Here is a 16,038-nt window from a genome sequence, read left to right as displayed (position 1 = left end):
TGGCAATATCATAGAGATAATCAAAGTGCGGATTTAACATTAGTTCGAACGAAAAGTGCGAATAGAGTATGAACAGGAAGTAAAGTGCAAATAAAGTCTTCCCGAAACAATCCGGGTACAAGGTACAAATGGAAATTAAAGTACTAATCAATAATGCTGGAAACAAGTGGACTATATGATAGTCTAAGAGGATGGTGGTAGGGGAACAGGGGCACAGAGACTGCTAATCACTTGGCGGAGCTCGTCGACAATGACGGTAAGAGTGATCTGACTCTCTGTCTCTCTCTCTCACAGTGGGGAATCATCAGCGCCAATCGGTCCTCAGCCATCTGGATGATCTCGTCAAGTCTGGCTATCAGTCAGGGTCGGTCTGGATCGTCATTCGAGTTCTCGCGGTACAACTGGTCCACCCTACGTCGAAGATTCGCATTCTTGTCCTCCAGTCGATCAACCGTCAATACCATCTGCTCGTAAAGAGGGAATGACACAGTAGAAGGGAATCCGTGAGTCGATGAGGATGATGCATGTCAATAGTTATATACATACACGATTATAAATAAAAGGGTCAGAAAACCTATAGATTCTAACACCCCAAAACCCAAATGATCTAAGTTCATCCTATTCTTTAAATTCATATCTTATATTCATTTATCCTATGTTGTTCAGTGACTCAACCCTGTAGCTCACCGATGATGGATCCACAATACTAACTAGCAGAAATATGCATAATATAGATTAAACAGTAAAGTACTACAAAAGATAGATTATTAAGGCTACAACCCTTAAGCACAATCCCTGAATCCACATGAATGAGTTTGAACAACATCTAACATCTTAATTATAACAGACCAAAAACATCTTAAGCCAAATTACTACCAAATTTTAAACACAAAGTTTACAACCCTCAGGGAACTACTAGTTCCTTACCTGCTCCAACAACTGACGGTAGACATACACTGAGTCCCCAGAAGTCTTACGCGCGATTTGCTTGAAACGAACCATCTTTGGGTTTCACTGAAGGGATAACATCAATAACAATATTAATGAGCAAAACACTCAACAAGTGAATAACAATATATAATAATGCATCATAACCGTGATAAAATGATAACAGAAGATAAATCAGCAAAATGAAATCTCAAATAGAAGATCAAGTTATAATAAGTGAATGGAATTGGAAATCACACAGCGCTATGAGCAATGAGGGGTGATCATCCCAAATCAAAGCTCCGAATCACATAACAAGTGATTCACAACCTTTGAGGATCCTCGGTACACATTGGTCATATAAAAACCATCAGGCTCCCTGTTGGAAACCACGGACTTAGGGTGTTACTATGTTTTACGATAAAGATTACGAAAAGAGGATTACCTTGTTAATGGTTGATTCCACGCTCTTCTATTGTATTCCCAAATTCCCTTGAGCGAAGTGTGGCCTCCGTCTTCTCAAGTTATCCTCTCTTCTTGCTCCTTGGTGGCTACAATATGTTTTCACACAATCCCAAGCAAGAAGAGAATAAGAATATATATAGGCTACAATAGGGACCATGGATAATTAGGTTGGGCCTTCTAATTACATCTTAAGCCTAGCCCAATGTAATTAAATATTAATTCAATCCACTAAAGAATTAATATTTGCACTACCTTTCCTAATACCGTAATTTAATTAATTCGGTTCCAATATTATTTGCTTATTAAATTCCCCATGTTTAAAATATCATATGTCCATTAATTAAATAAATTACTGATAATTTATTTAATTAATATCTTTTATCCTTGATCATCCACTCAACCTTTATTTAATTATGCCAGAATAAATTCTACCTGCAGGGTTTCACATAATTAAATCTTTTTGAGCTTTCAAGGGGACATCATTAACCCGAATATTATCAGGACATGGATTCCTTTAATAAATAATATCCACCATGTATATAATTCCATCACCCAAAATATAATGATATAATTCAAAAAAAATATTTCATATATAAATCAAAGCATGTAAATAATATACACGTGTCAATTACTATTTCCGGATTAAGAACCTAAGCATTAATAATAACATAGAATCTTAGTTCTCCTTCTTAATCAGTATTAAGGGAACAATTCTAAATTTGATCCTGTTCAATATACACAAAGTATACTAGCATTATTTATTAGTCAATATAAACTAATCTAAATAATACTACAGCCATACCAGTGGATTGTCCAACACCACCTGTGCTGTGAACCTTATTATGTTATATAACCGTATTTAACAATCTAATATTCTGTATCCCATTTGATACTAGATTGTTCACAATATATAATATTAGACAACATGTAAACATTCAAATGATTCTCAAATAAACTGGCCAGAAATAAATGTACATACTTCAAATAAATATTTTCAGTATACACTAACAATCTCCCACTTATACTCAAAATATTCTATATGTACATCAGTGTTTATTTAATCCACTATTACATAAAAATCTATGTGTCCATCCATCTGACTCCTATCGCTTCCACATGCTTGTCAAAAACCTTGGCTGGCAAGCTCTTTGTGAAAGGATCTGCCCGGTTGTCTTCTGATGATATATGAGCCACAACTATATCCCCTCGCTTTACGATTCCTCATATGAGATGATACTTACGTTCAATATGTTTAGCTGCTTTGTGGTCTCGCGGTTCCTTTGAATTTGCCATAGCACCAGTGTTATCACAATACACCGTCAAGCTCCTAGGCAAATTAGGTACCACATCTAAGTCCAAAAGGAAGTTCCTGAACCATACAGCCTCCTTGGCAGCCTCAGAGGCCGCCACGTACTCGGCCTCCATGGTGGAGTCTGCAATGTATTTCTACTTTACACTCCTCCATATAACGGCTCCACCTCCCAAAGTAAAAACATATCCCGAGGTTGATTTCCTTTTATCCTTATCTGATTGGAAATCTGAATCAGTATATCCCAAAGGAAATAGATCTGAGGCCTTGTAAATTAACATATACTCCATAGTCCTTCTCAGGTACTTGAGTATAGTTTTTACTGCACTCCAATGATCCTGACCTGGGTTCGACTGATATCTACTAACCATGCCTACAGCAAAACAGATGTCAGGCCTCGTACATAACATAGCATACATTAAGCTTCCACATGCTGAAGCATAAGGAACTGCTTTCATGCTCTCTATATCCTTAGGTGTCGAAGGACACTGCTTCTTAGATAGAGCAACTCCATGCTTAAAAGGTAAAAAACCTTTCTTGGAGTTGTGCATGTTAAAACGAGCTAATACTTCATCAATGTAGGGCTCTTGAGATAAAGCCAACATCCTTTTCTTGTGATCCCTTATAACTTTGATCCCAAGGATGTATGCCGCTTCACCTAAGTCCTTCACGTCAAATTGTTTGAACAACCATGCCTTTACTGATGACAACATCTCAACATTATTTCCAATGAGTAAAATATCATCTACATATAGTACTAGAAAAACCACTGCATTACCTTCACTTCTCTTATACACGCACGATTCGCTTGGACTTTGATCAAATCCATATGACTGGACTGCCTGATCAAAACGAATATTCCAGTCTCTAGAAGCTTGTTTAAGTCCATAAATAGACCTCTTAAGCTTACATACCAGATGCTCTTGGCCTTCCTTAATGAATCCTTTTGGTTGCTGCATATAGATGGTTTCTTCAAGACTTCCATTAAGAAAAGCTGTCTTGACATCCATTTGCCAAATCTCATAATCGAGATGAGCTGCTATAGATAAAAGAATACAGATTGACTTAAGCATGACTACCGGTGAAAAGGTTTCCTTATAATCAATACCTTCTTTCTGAGTATACCCTTTCGCAACAAGTCTTGCTTTCCAGGCTTTCACCTTTTTATCTAATCCCCTCTTTTTCTTGTAGATCCACTTACATCCAATAGGTTTTATACCTTTGGGTGGTTCCACGAGCTCCCAGACCTGATTATAATACATTGATTCTATCTTAGATTCCATCGCCTTTTGCCAAAGATCTGCATCTTTGTCTTGTGCTGCCTCTTCGTATGTACGGGGATCATCATCATGTTTACCAGAGACCAAGTCTGAAGACTCTCCCAAAAACATGAATCTATCAGGCTGTTGAACAACCCTCCCACTACGACGAGGCACTGGTGCGGTATTAGTGATAGGTTGTACATTATGTTGTGGTTGTTCTACTTGTACTACAGCTTCATGGGTATTATTTGTCCCTCCCACTAGTTCCTCTAAAATGACACTACTCATGGGTTTGTGATTCATTATATATTCCTCCTCTAAGAATCTTGCATTTGTGCTAACAATGACATCCCGATTCTTCGGACTATAAAATAAATATCCTTTCGTTCCCATGGGGTAGCCTACAAACAACCTTACTTCTGTACGAGATTCTAACTTAGTCGCGTTCTTGTTCAGCACATGTGTTGGACAACCCCATATTCGAATATGTCTTAGACTCGGTTTATCCTCGGTCCACAATTCTAAGGGGGTTTTAGGAACCGACTTAGAAGGTACTAAGTTCAGAAGATAAGCTGTTGTCTATAAGGCATGTCCCCAAAATGACTTGGGTAAATCCGAATAACTCATCATCGATCTAACACTCTCTAAAAGAGTCCGGTTCCTTCTCTCTGCTACACCGTTCTGCTGGGGTATGCCTGGTGCAGTTAACTGGGATTCTATCCCATTTTCTGATAAATATTCCCTAAATTCTCCCAACAAGTATTCGCCACCACGATCTGATCGTAGTGACTTGATACTTTTATTAAGTCGCTTCTCCGTTTTAGCTTTGTACTCTTTGAACTTATCAAAGCACTTAGACTTACGGCGCAACAAATAAACGTACCCATATCTAGAATAATCATCAATGAAAGTGATGAAATATTCATAACCACCTCTTGCTTGGATATTCATGGGTCCACATAAATCAGAGTGAACCAATTCTAATACTTATTTGGCTCTATTCCCCTTTGCCTTGAAAGGCCTATTAGTCATTTTACCTTCCAAGCAGGATTCACAAACTGGAAATGGCTCCACTGCCAATGAGCTTAAATGCCCGTCTACTACCAGTCTTTGAATCCTCCTCAAGTTAATATGACCTAATCTCAAGTGCCAAAGATATGTTTGGTTCAAACTAGAAGGTTCCTTTATTTTAGTAGAGTTAGAAGATGTGTTGTTCAATTCCCTAAATTGCAGTTGCAGTGCAGGTTGACTAGGATTAATTATATACAAATTGTCTTGTAATGTACCAGAACATATAATTCGTTTATTCATCATAATAGAAACATTACGATCCAAACAAACATTATAACCATCCAAAGCAAGTTTAGAAACCGAAATTAAATTCCTTCTAAAAGAAGGTATATAAAGACAATTGTTCAAAACCAAAATCCTATCAGAACCAAAAGATAAATTAATAACTCCTACTGCAACTACTGCTACTTTCGTAGCATCTCCCATGAACACGTATATCTCACCATCTCTAAGCATTCTGGATAGCTGGAACCCCTGCATAGAATTACAAACATGATCAGTGGCTCCTGTATCTACACACCAAGTGCTCGTAGATATAACCGCTATAAATGTTTCTGTAACTAGAGAAAGAGACATACCAGTATTGTTTGTCTTCTTAGGAAGAGGACAATCCTGTTTCCAGTGACCTGACTGTTTGCATCTAAAGCACTTTCCCTTAGGCTTTTTCACACCACCCTGAACTCCCACTGCCTTCACAGCTTTCTGTGTCTGAACCTTTTTCTTCTTCTTAATACCTTTCGGCTTAGAGGAAGAACCTTTCTCAGCCACATTCACTTGAACACTCTACCGAAATAATCCTTCAGCTGCCTGAAGTTCTGTCAGCAGTTCCGCGAGACTATACTGCCTCTTGTTCATGTTGTAATTCAAGCGGAACTGCTCAAAACTCTTGGACAAGCTCATAAGGATAATGTCAATTTGGGTTTCCCCGTCAAGTTCAGCACCAAGGATCTCTATCTCATTCAGATGCGACATCATCTTGAGAACATGATCCCTTATAGGTGTGCCTTCAGCCATCTGAGTGTTCATTAAAGCCTTCATGGCTACTTGCCTAGCAGCCCTATTCTGATCTCCAAAAAGTTCCTTGAGATTAAAGAGCATATCCGAAGCAGTGGCCATAGACTGATGTTGATGCTGCAAAACACCCGACATTGCTTCCAGAATGTAATATCGTGACATCTCATCAACCTTAATCCACCGTTTATAATACTCTTTCTCATCTTCAGGAGCATCAGCAGCAGGCTGTTCAAGCTTGGGTTCATAAGTGCAAAACTTGTACTCCTCAGCAGTCAACACAATGTCCAAATTTCGTTTCCATTCAATATAGTTAGGTCTGGTAAGTTTGTTATCCTTAAGTATGGTGAATAGTGGATTAAAACCCATTTTATCTTGAGAATCATGCATAAAAACATCACATAAATAAGGGTGCATTAATTATTAAGATCTATTGATTCCTCTAACAATTATTAAAATTTAATGCACTAACATCTAAACACCATAAGCTTCTGGTACGCCACGATGTGTGACATGTATACCACCTAATTTTGTTTAAATGTTACTTCGGTCCTATTACTAAACAATATGCCACGTTGGGGTGGACTATATTATTTTTCATAACTAAGTGTATACCATCATCAAATCTTAAATTATTTGAAATCTATGGAACTTGGTACGCCACGATGGGTGGCGTGTATACCTTCCAATATTCGTAATTTTGCCTTGAATAGAATACTTTAATTCAATATTCATCAATGGTTTGATTTCCAGGTAGTGGAGGAGTCACATCGGTCTCGCTTAAAACCCACAGCCTTACAAGTTCGATGAACCCGTTTTTGACAAAATCGCCCCAAATCATAAATAAAGAAAATCCGTATTTATTCCTTTCAAAATTTATTAATTTAAGAAGTTTGTTCTAGTAATTTATATAACATTCTAGACACCATAAATTACATACCACGATGGGTGACGTATATATAATTTATATTCGTCTTTATGTTAAATTACCTACAACCAATAATGGAGACCATGGGATTTAATTTCATATTAATTCCCTCTCCCACTTAGAATTTTTTTATTAAAATTGAGGAATTTTAAAATTAAATGGGGCCCTGTGTTGTTATAATTATGTCTAATCATGCATTCAAAATACACACATAATTTTAGCAACATATAACATTTAATTAAAGCAATAAATAAAATTTATGTCCATGTCGTCCTAATTAAGTTAAACATGCAATTTTAAAGGAATTACACACATAATCAATGACACACATAATCAATAAATTAAAGCAATAATTAAAAATTTAATGGAAAAAATTAAAATAAATTTTCCACTATTATGGCCCTTGAAAAAAAAATCTAGCTCTAAAAAAAAATCTGCCCCAAGCGCGCCCCGACGCCCCCAGCAGCCCCAGCAGCCCCATCTAATCGCACAACGGAACAAAAAACTACCGGAATTGATTTCTGATCGCACATAACTATTACAAAATACCTGGAACAATTATAAAAAAAATAGATCTAATACAAAACTAATTTTGTAAAATCTATTCTAACACGATCAACCCTCGTGTAAATTACAACCACGATTAAACCACGTGGAAACCAAAACAAAAATTAACCACGATTAAACCACGTGGGATCCAACCACATAATTAAAATATACATGGCCATAATAGTGGATTAACAACCTGCATCAAAAACAATACAAGCAAAACACTATATACACGCATATATAATTACGGCATGGATATTATATCATAAAACGTAGAACCCATTAACAGGCTCTGATACCAATTGTTGGGAACCACAGACTTAGGGTGTTACTACGTTTTACGATAAAGATTACGAAAAGAGGATTACCTTGTTAATGGTTGATTCCACGCTCTTCTATTGTATTCCCAAATTCCCTTGAGTGAAGTGTGACCTCCGTCTTCTCAAGTTATCCTCTCTTCTTGCTCCTTGGTGGCTACAATATGTTTTCACACAATCCCAAGCAAGAAGAGAATAAGAATATATATAGGCTACAATAGGGACCATGGATAATTAGGTTGGGCCTTCTAATTACATCTTGAGCCTAGCCCAATGTAATTAAATATTAATTCAATCCACTAAAGAATTAATATTTGCACTACCTTTCCTAATACCGTAATTTAATTAATTCGGTTCCAATATTATTTGCTTATTAAATTCCCCATATTTAAAATATCATATGTCCATTAATTAAATAAATTACTGATAATTTATTTAATTAATATCTTTTATCCTTGATCATCCACTCAACCTTTATTTAATTATGCCAGAATAAATTCTACCTGCAGGGTTTCACATAATTAAATCTTTTTGAGCTTTCAAGGGGACATCATTAACCCGAATATTATCAGGACATGGATTCCTTCAATAAATAATATCCACCATGTATATAATTCCATCACCCAAAATATAATGATATAATTCAAAAGAATTATTTCATATATAAATCAAAGCATGTAAATAATATACACGTGTCAATTACTATTTCCGGATTAAGAACCTAAGCATTAATAATAACATAGAATCTTAGTTCTCCTTCTTAATCAGTATTAAGGGAACAATTCTAAATTTGATCCTGTTCAATATACACAAAGTATAATAGCATTATTTATTAGTCAATATAAACTAATCTAAATAATACTACAGCCATACCAGTGGATTGTCCAACACCACCTGTGCTGTGAACCTTATTATGTTATATACCCGTATTTAACAATCTAATATTCTGTATCCCATTTGATACTCGATTGTTCACAATATATAATATTAGACAACATGTAAACATTCAAATGATTCTCAAATAAACTGGCCAGAAATAAATGTACATACTTTAAATAAATATTTTCAGTATACACTAACACTCCCTACTACTCAAGTTTTAACAGTGATTGGCGCCTCAGTCTTATCAAAATATACCATCCAATTCCTTTTAATCAATTCATTTTAATTTAAAAAGGGTTCTTGATCAAGGACAAGATAACAATGGTTAGTATTATCAAAGTTTAAATGAAGGAAATGATACTAGTGTTGGGTTTCCAAAGGAAATGATTCTAGGTTTTGAGGGTATTAGGATTCACATGATTTATTAAGGAACTATTGTAGGGTATTCACATGGATATGAGGTAATATGTGAGGAAAATGAATCAATTCAGGTATGAAAGAGATTAACTAGATTCAAGACTTAATCATTGGGTGATGTAGGGGACTAATTAATCTTATTGAAACTGTAGTCATGCATTCACAGGGTTTTTAACCAAAAGCAATGGAATTATATAGGTAAGTTGAGAGTTCACTTGCCTGGACTACGCTTACTGAGTACTTGAATGAAATCGTCAAAGGGCTCATTTCCTGGCTACCTACTTGAACCTATAATAATTAGTATCCCCGTCACAACTCTTGCTAACTACCCTTTCGCATATACTATATACACACACACACACACACACTTATATATATATATATATATTTAAACACAATTAATTTCAAGTAATATATGCTTCACATAATCCACATAACACATAACAAGGAATGGCATGGCAATAGTACACTTAGATCCTAATTACTCAAAAAATTATCCATTTAACAAATAATTATTAAGACTATTACTCCTAATCCTCCTTTACAGACCTCAACATAACCTAGATTTAGTAAGGCACACTTGTGCCCCACCTCACAAGACTTACAAGTGGAATGCACCCTACTTAGCTTACCCGAATGCATACCTTGGCACCAATTGTGTGCCTTGGAAAAATTATGAATTTTTACCTTGGTCTTTTGCTATAATATTACTCCTATGACTTCTTATAACCTTAATCTAACTTTAGCAATTGGTTTGACATCAAGGCCAAACTTAAAAGACACACAAATGCAATGCACTTCTCTAATGTCCCCAAAGGCAACTCTAAAGGTGACTCTCGGGTGCTTTGGTATAAATTAGGTATCTCCACCTTGGACCATCACTCCAAACCAACTCTCAAAGGTTATTAAGGCTCTAAACTGACTCTCAAAGTTGGAATGACTCAAAGGCCTCACTCAGGCCTCCCTAGGCCTCGAGTGGAAGTTGACACAAAACTGCCTTCCCTGATTTCCAAACTGCCTTGTTTTTACCAACTTAAAACTCATTTATCTAGTTCTATTACTGGTTTTAATGACTTTTTAAGCTTACTAAGACTTCATTATATCTATTTAGACCAAGGCCCATGAAGGCCTAACCTATGACATGATAATAATTAACCAAAAGTCAAGCTTTCTCAAATCTGCCCTGTTCTGAGTTGCTCTCGGGTTTGTGTATGTCTGCCTAACCAAATGCAAGTTTTTATGTAATCTAAAGCTACTGGAATCAAGTATGAACCAAGTCCCAACTCTCTTGAACTCAGGACTACCAAGGCCTTTCTAAAACTCACCTAAAATGACCCAAACTTCTAGTACAAAAATCTGCCCAATTATAACCAATGCAACTCCTTCCACCTTAACTCCCTTCATTACACCAAAACCAAACAACAATCAACCAAGGAAAGTCCTAACATACACTAATACCTACTGAATAACAACCTATAAGGTTCATTTACAATATTTTTATCATGCAATCAATTATAAGGACAAGTAAAATAACACATCACAAGACAAGCCATTACTTAGCATTTAAAAGCAAAAATTCGAAGTAAACATGCATGATAACCTCATGACACCTACTGCACTTAAGCTTCTATCATCATATACATTCTAAACTAGCATTTTATCAAAATAAAAATGGCATGAAACTCACAAAAATCAAGTATCAAGAGGTTAAAAGAACAACTATATTAGCGATATCATGTCCTCGAGTTTTAAGCAAAAATTCGAACTATATATCCAGATAATCACTTGATATCTACTGAATATAATCACTTATCATCATGGAGTACTTCATCTAGCATTTTATAACCAAAAAACCACAGCATGTATCTCACACAACTCAAGTACCAAAACATAAAATCAACAAGTATGGTTTCTATTTTGAAAATCACTTATAAATCGACATGCAAGCCCTATATCCAACATGCAAGTGCGAAAATTGACATGCAAGTACTAAACTTAAGGTATCTTGATGGAAAGATAGCATGCAAGAGTTTAAACTTAATAAAACAACATTTTTAAAGAACAATATTTTCAAAATCAACATGCATGATCATTCTTTATAAGACTATCTAAGATCAACAATCTAAACATTTAGCTCTTAAGAAATCATTGCTAAATGTTTATGAACAAGATTATGACTTGGCAAAAATAGAAGTTTAACACCTCTCCAAGATCATATCTTGCTCACTTCTATAAGCCACTATGGTTGCAACCTTGAGTTCATAAGTACTAAGGCCTCAACCTCGGCTTTAACAACATGCACACACAAAACTCACCTTAAAATGATGCTACTCCACTAAATGATGAAGATATTGGCTTGAATAACTTGAGAAATAAAAAAAAGATGAAGAAAAAGTGAAGAAAATGGCAAGAATGGGGGTGGGGAGGGAGTTCGGCCGAGAGGGAGAGAGGAGAGGAGAGGAGAGGGAGTTTGAGTGGGTGTGTGTGTATGATGAAAATGAGGCATTCACTTGGTTTTTGTCTCTTTAATTTGATTGAAGAGATAGTGGAATGAGGAATGTACATGAATTCCCTTCTTTCTAGTTGTAACAAAATTGCATGCAAGGTTAAAGGGGTAAATTTGTAAGTTAGTGGGGTTGGAATGGACAATACTAGCCTCGGACTCTCTTATATGCTTAAATGCATGCAAGGGTATACTAGTAATATATTAATTAATAAAAGTCTGATTAAAAAGAAAGTTTTTTAATAAATAAAACACAACTTCATAAATCACAAATAAATACCATAAATACTATGGACTTTTAGAAGTTTTATAAAAGTGTTTTCAAAAATTTTAAAAAAGAATATATTTTAAAAGAATTTTTCTAAGGTCAATACTCTATTAAACAAAACCATAATAAATATTCTAAGCCACATAAGAAAATGCAAATAATTTGATTCTAAGATGAATAATAATCTATCGCTTAATCGCAACTACCACAACTCAAATATTATTTACTGGCGTAACGAAATTTGCTTGTGTTCATTTAATTATACGCTTATAAATAATCTAACGATATTCGTAATGCCATACAACGAAGAATATACATAAACACATTGAATTCACATAATTTCTAACATCTAATACACAAAATTTTATAGCACATAATAGAATATCATATTACAATCATATCAAATATTTACAGGCGTTACAACCTTCCCTCCTTTAAGGATTCTGTCCCCAGAATCTAAGCAAACAGATGGGGATAGTTATCTAACATATCACTTTCTAATTCCCATGTTGAATCTTCAACTTTGGGATTCCTCCAAAAAACTTTTACTAAAGGAACTACTTTATTCCTCAACACTTTATCCTTTTGATCTAGAATGCTAACCAGCTGCTCGACATAAGATAAATGTGGCTCAATCTCCACTGGTTCCAGAGAGTGATTGCCATGTATATAAGTTATATATCATTTTGTTGATTATTCAAGGATAATTATAAATATTTAAGTGCTAGTATCTAACTCATAGATATTTAGTATTTATTTATTTAATATTTACTTTGGGTAGTTTGGATTATGAAAATTGAAGCAATTCAATGATTTTATTTGCTCCATAATTCAAACTAACTTAAAATAAATAAGCAACATGATTGATTATAACTAAATCCGTCAACAATTGATATCTAGTATATTGATTGTAACTTATGTGTTATAAATTAATTATGAGATTTTGGTTTTAGTGAATTTAGCAATGTTTACATCTCAAGAATTCACTGCAATCAAAATCATGATTGTAGCATGATTAGTTGTATGGTAATTTTTGACTTATATCATTTAATAATATTTAGTTAACAGTTCAACTATGAACTAATTGTGAAGTATTAGTATTTGTGGTATTACTTAGAACTCCTCTTAGTAATCAATGCTTATCCTCAGTCACTTATACTACTATAAATAGTGTGAAAATTCTTTAAGTACAACTATGGTCAATATGGATAATGCTTTATTAGAAGTAACCATATGTTGCCAACTTAGAATAATTTTTATACGTACCTGCAAATTCCTAAATACTTTGATATTATATGCTATACTCAATGGATCAAAGTATATGGAACTTAGAATATTTTTCTAAGAATGCAAACAAGACAATGTTGGTTAATGTTGCTTTATTTATCGAACCAATATTGTCTGAGGTATTAAAGTTGTTAGGAGTTAACAATTGTATGATATATGAATTTGAATGCTAATGTCTATTTGATAGATAGTTGATATTTAACTCATTGATATCTTATTTTAATATATTTGAATTATGATGTTAGACAATTCCATGTTAAATCAGTTTCATGATTTAAATTATATTAAAATAGGATGCAACATAATTATTGGTATCTAAAGTACTTGACAAGTATCAGACAATGATATATTGTTAATATTTTGTTGCAGATAATTGTTAATCATCAGTCTGCGTCTTATCAAATCATTTATCTTTTTAGACATAAAAACAGACTTGTGCACTCGAATAGTTTTAGGAGAAAATCAAACTTCTTTCTACATCGATGATTGCTTATTTCATTAAAATCTTTCGAAATCACTATTGTACATCATTTCTCTCAAAAGATTAGATGCATAATTTTCATTCATTATAGATCTTAAGTGCATTTTATCTCTATATTACCATATGCTCGGTGATGCAGGTTCAACCTCCAATGGCGTTCTTTCATTTGATAGTCATGAGGTTGAAAACCCATAACTTCTATCCCAGACTGTAAAGACAAACACAAAAACAGAACCAACCAACATTCTCTTACCCCTAAAATGAAGTATGAATTAGCGTGCGGGAGAAAGTGCCTTAGTGCACCACATAAGGAAGGTTCTGAAATCAACCCAGCAGCTCTGTCTCCTATAAAGTTGAGATATATTAAAACTGAGGCAACTTCTAGCCCCCATACATTTTCTCAAAAAGATGTAATGGCTGAAAAGGCACAAAAATAGTTAGTAGATTCATCCTCTCAACAGGGCGTGTCTATTGAAATTCGTCTGTCGGCCAGGGTATCCGATGTAGTGTCACCACCTCAAAAATAAAGAATTCTTGAGGCACAAGGATAGGTTACACACACAAAGGAAGAGTTGACGGAAATAAGAGTTTTGACCATTTTATGGTCAGATTCTATTGTTCAAGGTTCTTTAATGGACCAATTGCCTTTACAGGTGTTAGGAGAGGATACTGAGTCAATAGCCATATATCAGCCGTCAGTGTCTACCTCCCCAGGCTTAAATCTCCCGGATGCATCTGCGGATAGTGGATCCGACATAGGTGCAGATCGAAAACTTGTTGACAATGATTCGGATTTACCTGATGAGTCACAAGGAAATGTCTTCACAGACATTAGAAGGGAACTTTGATCTTTATGCTAAATTCTTTGGATCATTGTTTACCTTCCCAGAGTTCAAATATGGAACCCTAAAAGGGAAACTAGCAACTTGTAGATTATTACTCAGATTCATCTGACGAGTCTAACGAGGATGGGGATATGCGAACTCCCATTGCACCACCTGTGACCTCCTTAAGGATGGCTAAGGTGATTTTCCTTGCAGGTACAGCTGGATTTTGGGGCTATGAGAGGAGTAATACACTTGTGAGAATGAGTGTAAACACGAGTGGAGAGAATAGTGAAATACATGTGAGGTACACGAAACAGAATCTCACACTCACAGTGAGGAAGAAAGAGAAACACCATATCCCATTCCCTATCTCTAAACATGGTTCTTGATACTTCGGGTCTCGAATATGTTTATGACTGGATCTAACTCTTAGGGACCTAACATTTACATATTAGATAAGAATACTTCGGGACCTAACAAGTTGGGAGCTAATTGGTAACAATTGGTGATCTCACAGTTGGGAGGTATAAGGAGTTGGGAATATTGGTTAACATGATGATCAACAGTTAAGCCATTTCTACAACATTTAAAGGGACATGGTTGATCATACTATGACTTCTTATTTCTTTTCCAGCCAAGTAAAATAAGAGAACTCTTTAAGAAAACAACATACATTCCTTCTCTAAGGGGGAGATAAAAGCTTATATAATAGTTTGGAGGATTCCTCAACTAAGGGGGAGAAATAGCAGGCAGGAGGAAAAAGGTGTACAATACACCACACTATTGTTGTTTGTAACTACGGATCCTATTATAAGGGAGAGGTGGTAAACACGAAGGTGATTTCCTAATGATCAGAAGAAGTGGTTTGGTTCATCACTATTCTTCATAAGGGGAGAAGCTATTTTCCAAAAGGAGAGTGCCATTGGCTTTTATCCGCGGATCCTATTATACGGGAGAGGTGGTAAACGAAGGTGATCTCCTTTAAGTAGTTGATTCTCATAGGGGAGGAAGCAAGAGAGATATGCGCTTCTCAATAGAAAATGTGGTTGTACAAAAGAAGCTGCTAATGATTACTTCAAGACTGAGAAGTGTTATCTGGGAGAGATTTGAAGAACCAAGGAAATGAAGATGAAATTACTTGAAGATTAGTTCAGTGCTAGAGGAACAAGCATCTTTCATTTCAGTTACTCAAGAAAACTGGAAATGCAGTATTATATCCAGAAAACCAATAGCATTATTTACAAGTCCTGGTACTTTACTTTTTCAAGTTGTTATTTGAGTTATCCTCTCTATTTAATTTGTTTTTTAGGTTTAACAATCAAATAAGGGGAGATTGTTGGTGAGACTGCGTAGCTGTATGAACTGTTACGTGATAAATCAACACGAGAACAACAGTAGAACATGACAGGTTAATAATACTACGTCTACACAAGAAATCAGAAGAAATGAAGACAAGGCAAAAATAAAGAATCAGAAGAATAAAGGTTACAGATCACTAAAAGAAGTTCATTAATATGATCATGCCTCAGTGAAG

This window comes from Apium graveolens, chromosome 7 (assembly GCF_009905375.1).
Source record: "Apium graveolens cultivar Ventura chromosome 7, ASM990537v1, whole genome shotgun sequence".
Lineage (NCBI taxonomy): Eukaryota > Viridiplantae > Streptophyta > Magnoliopsida > Apiales > Apiaceae > Apium > Apium graveolens.
Note: the sequence above shows the minus strand (reverse complement) of the source record.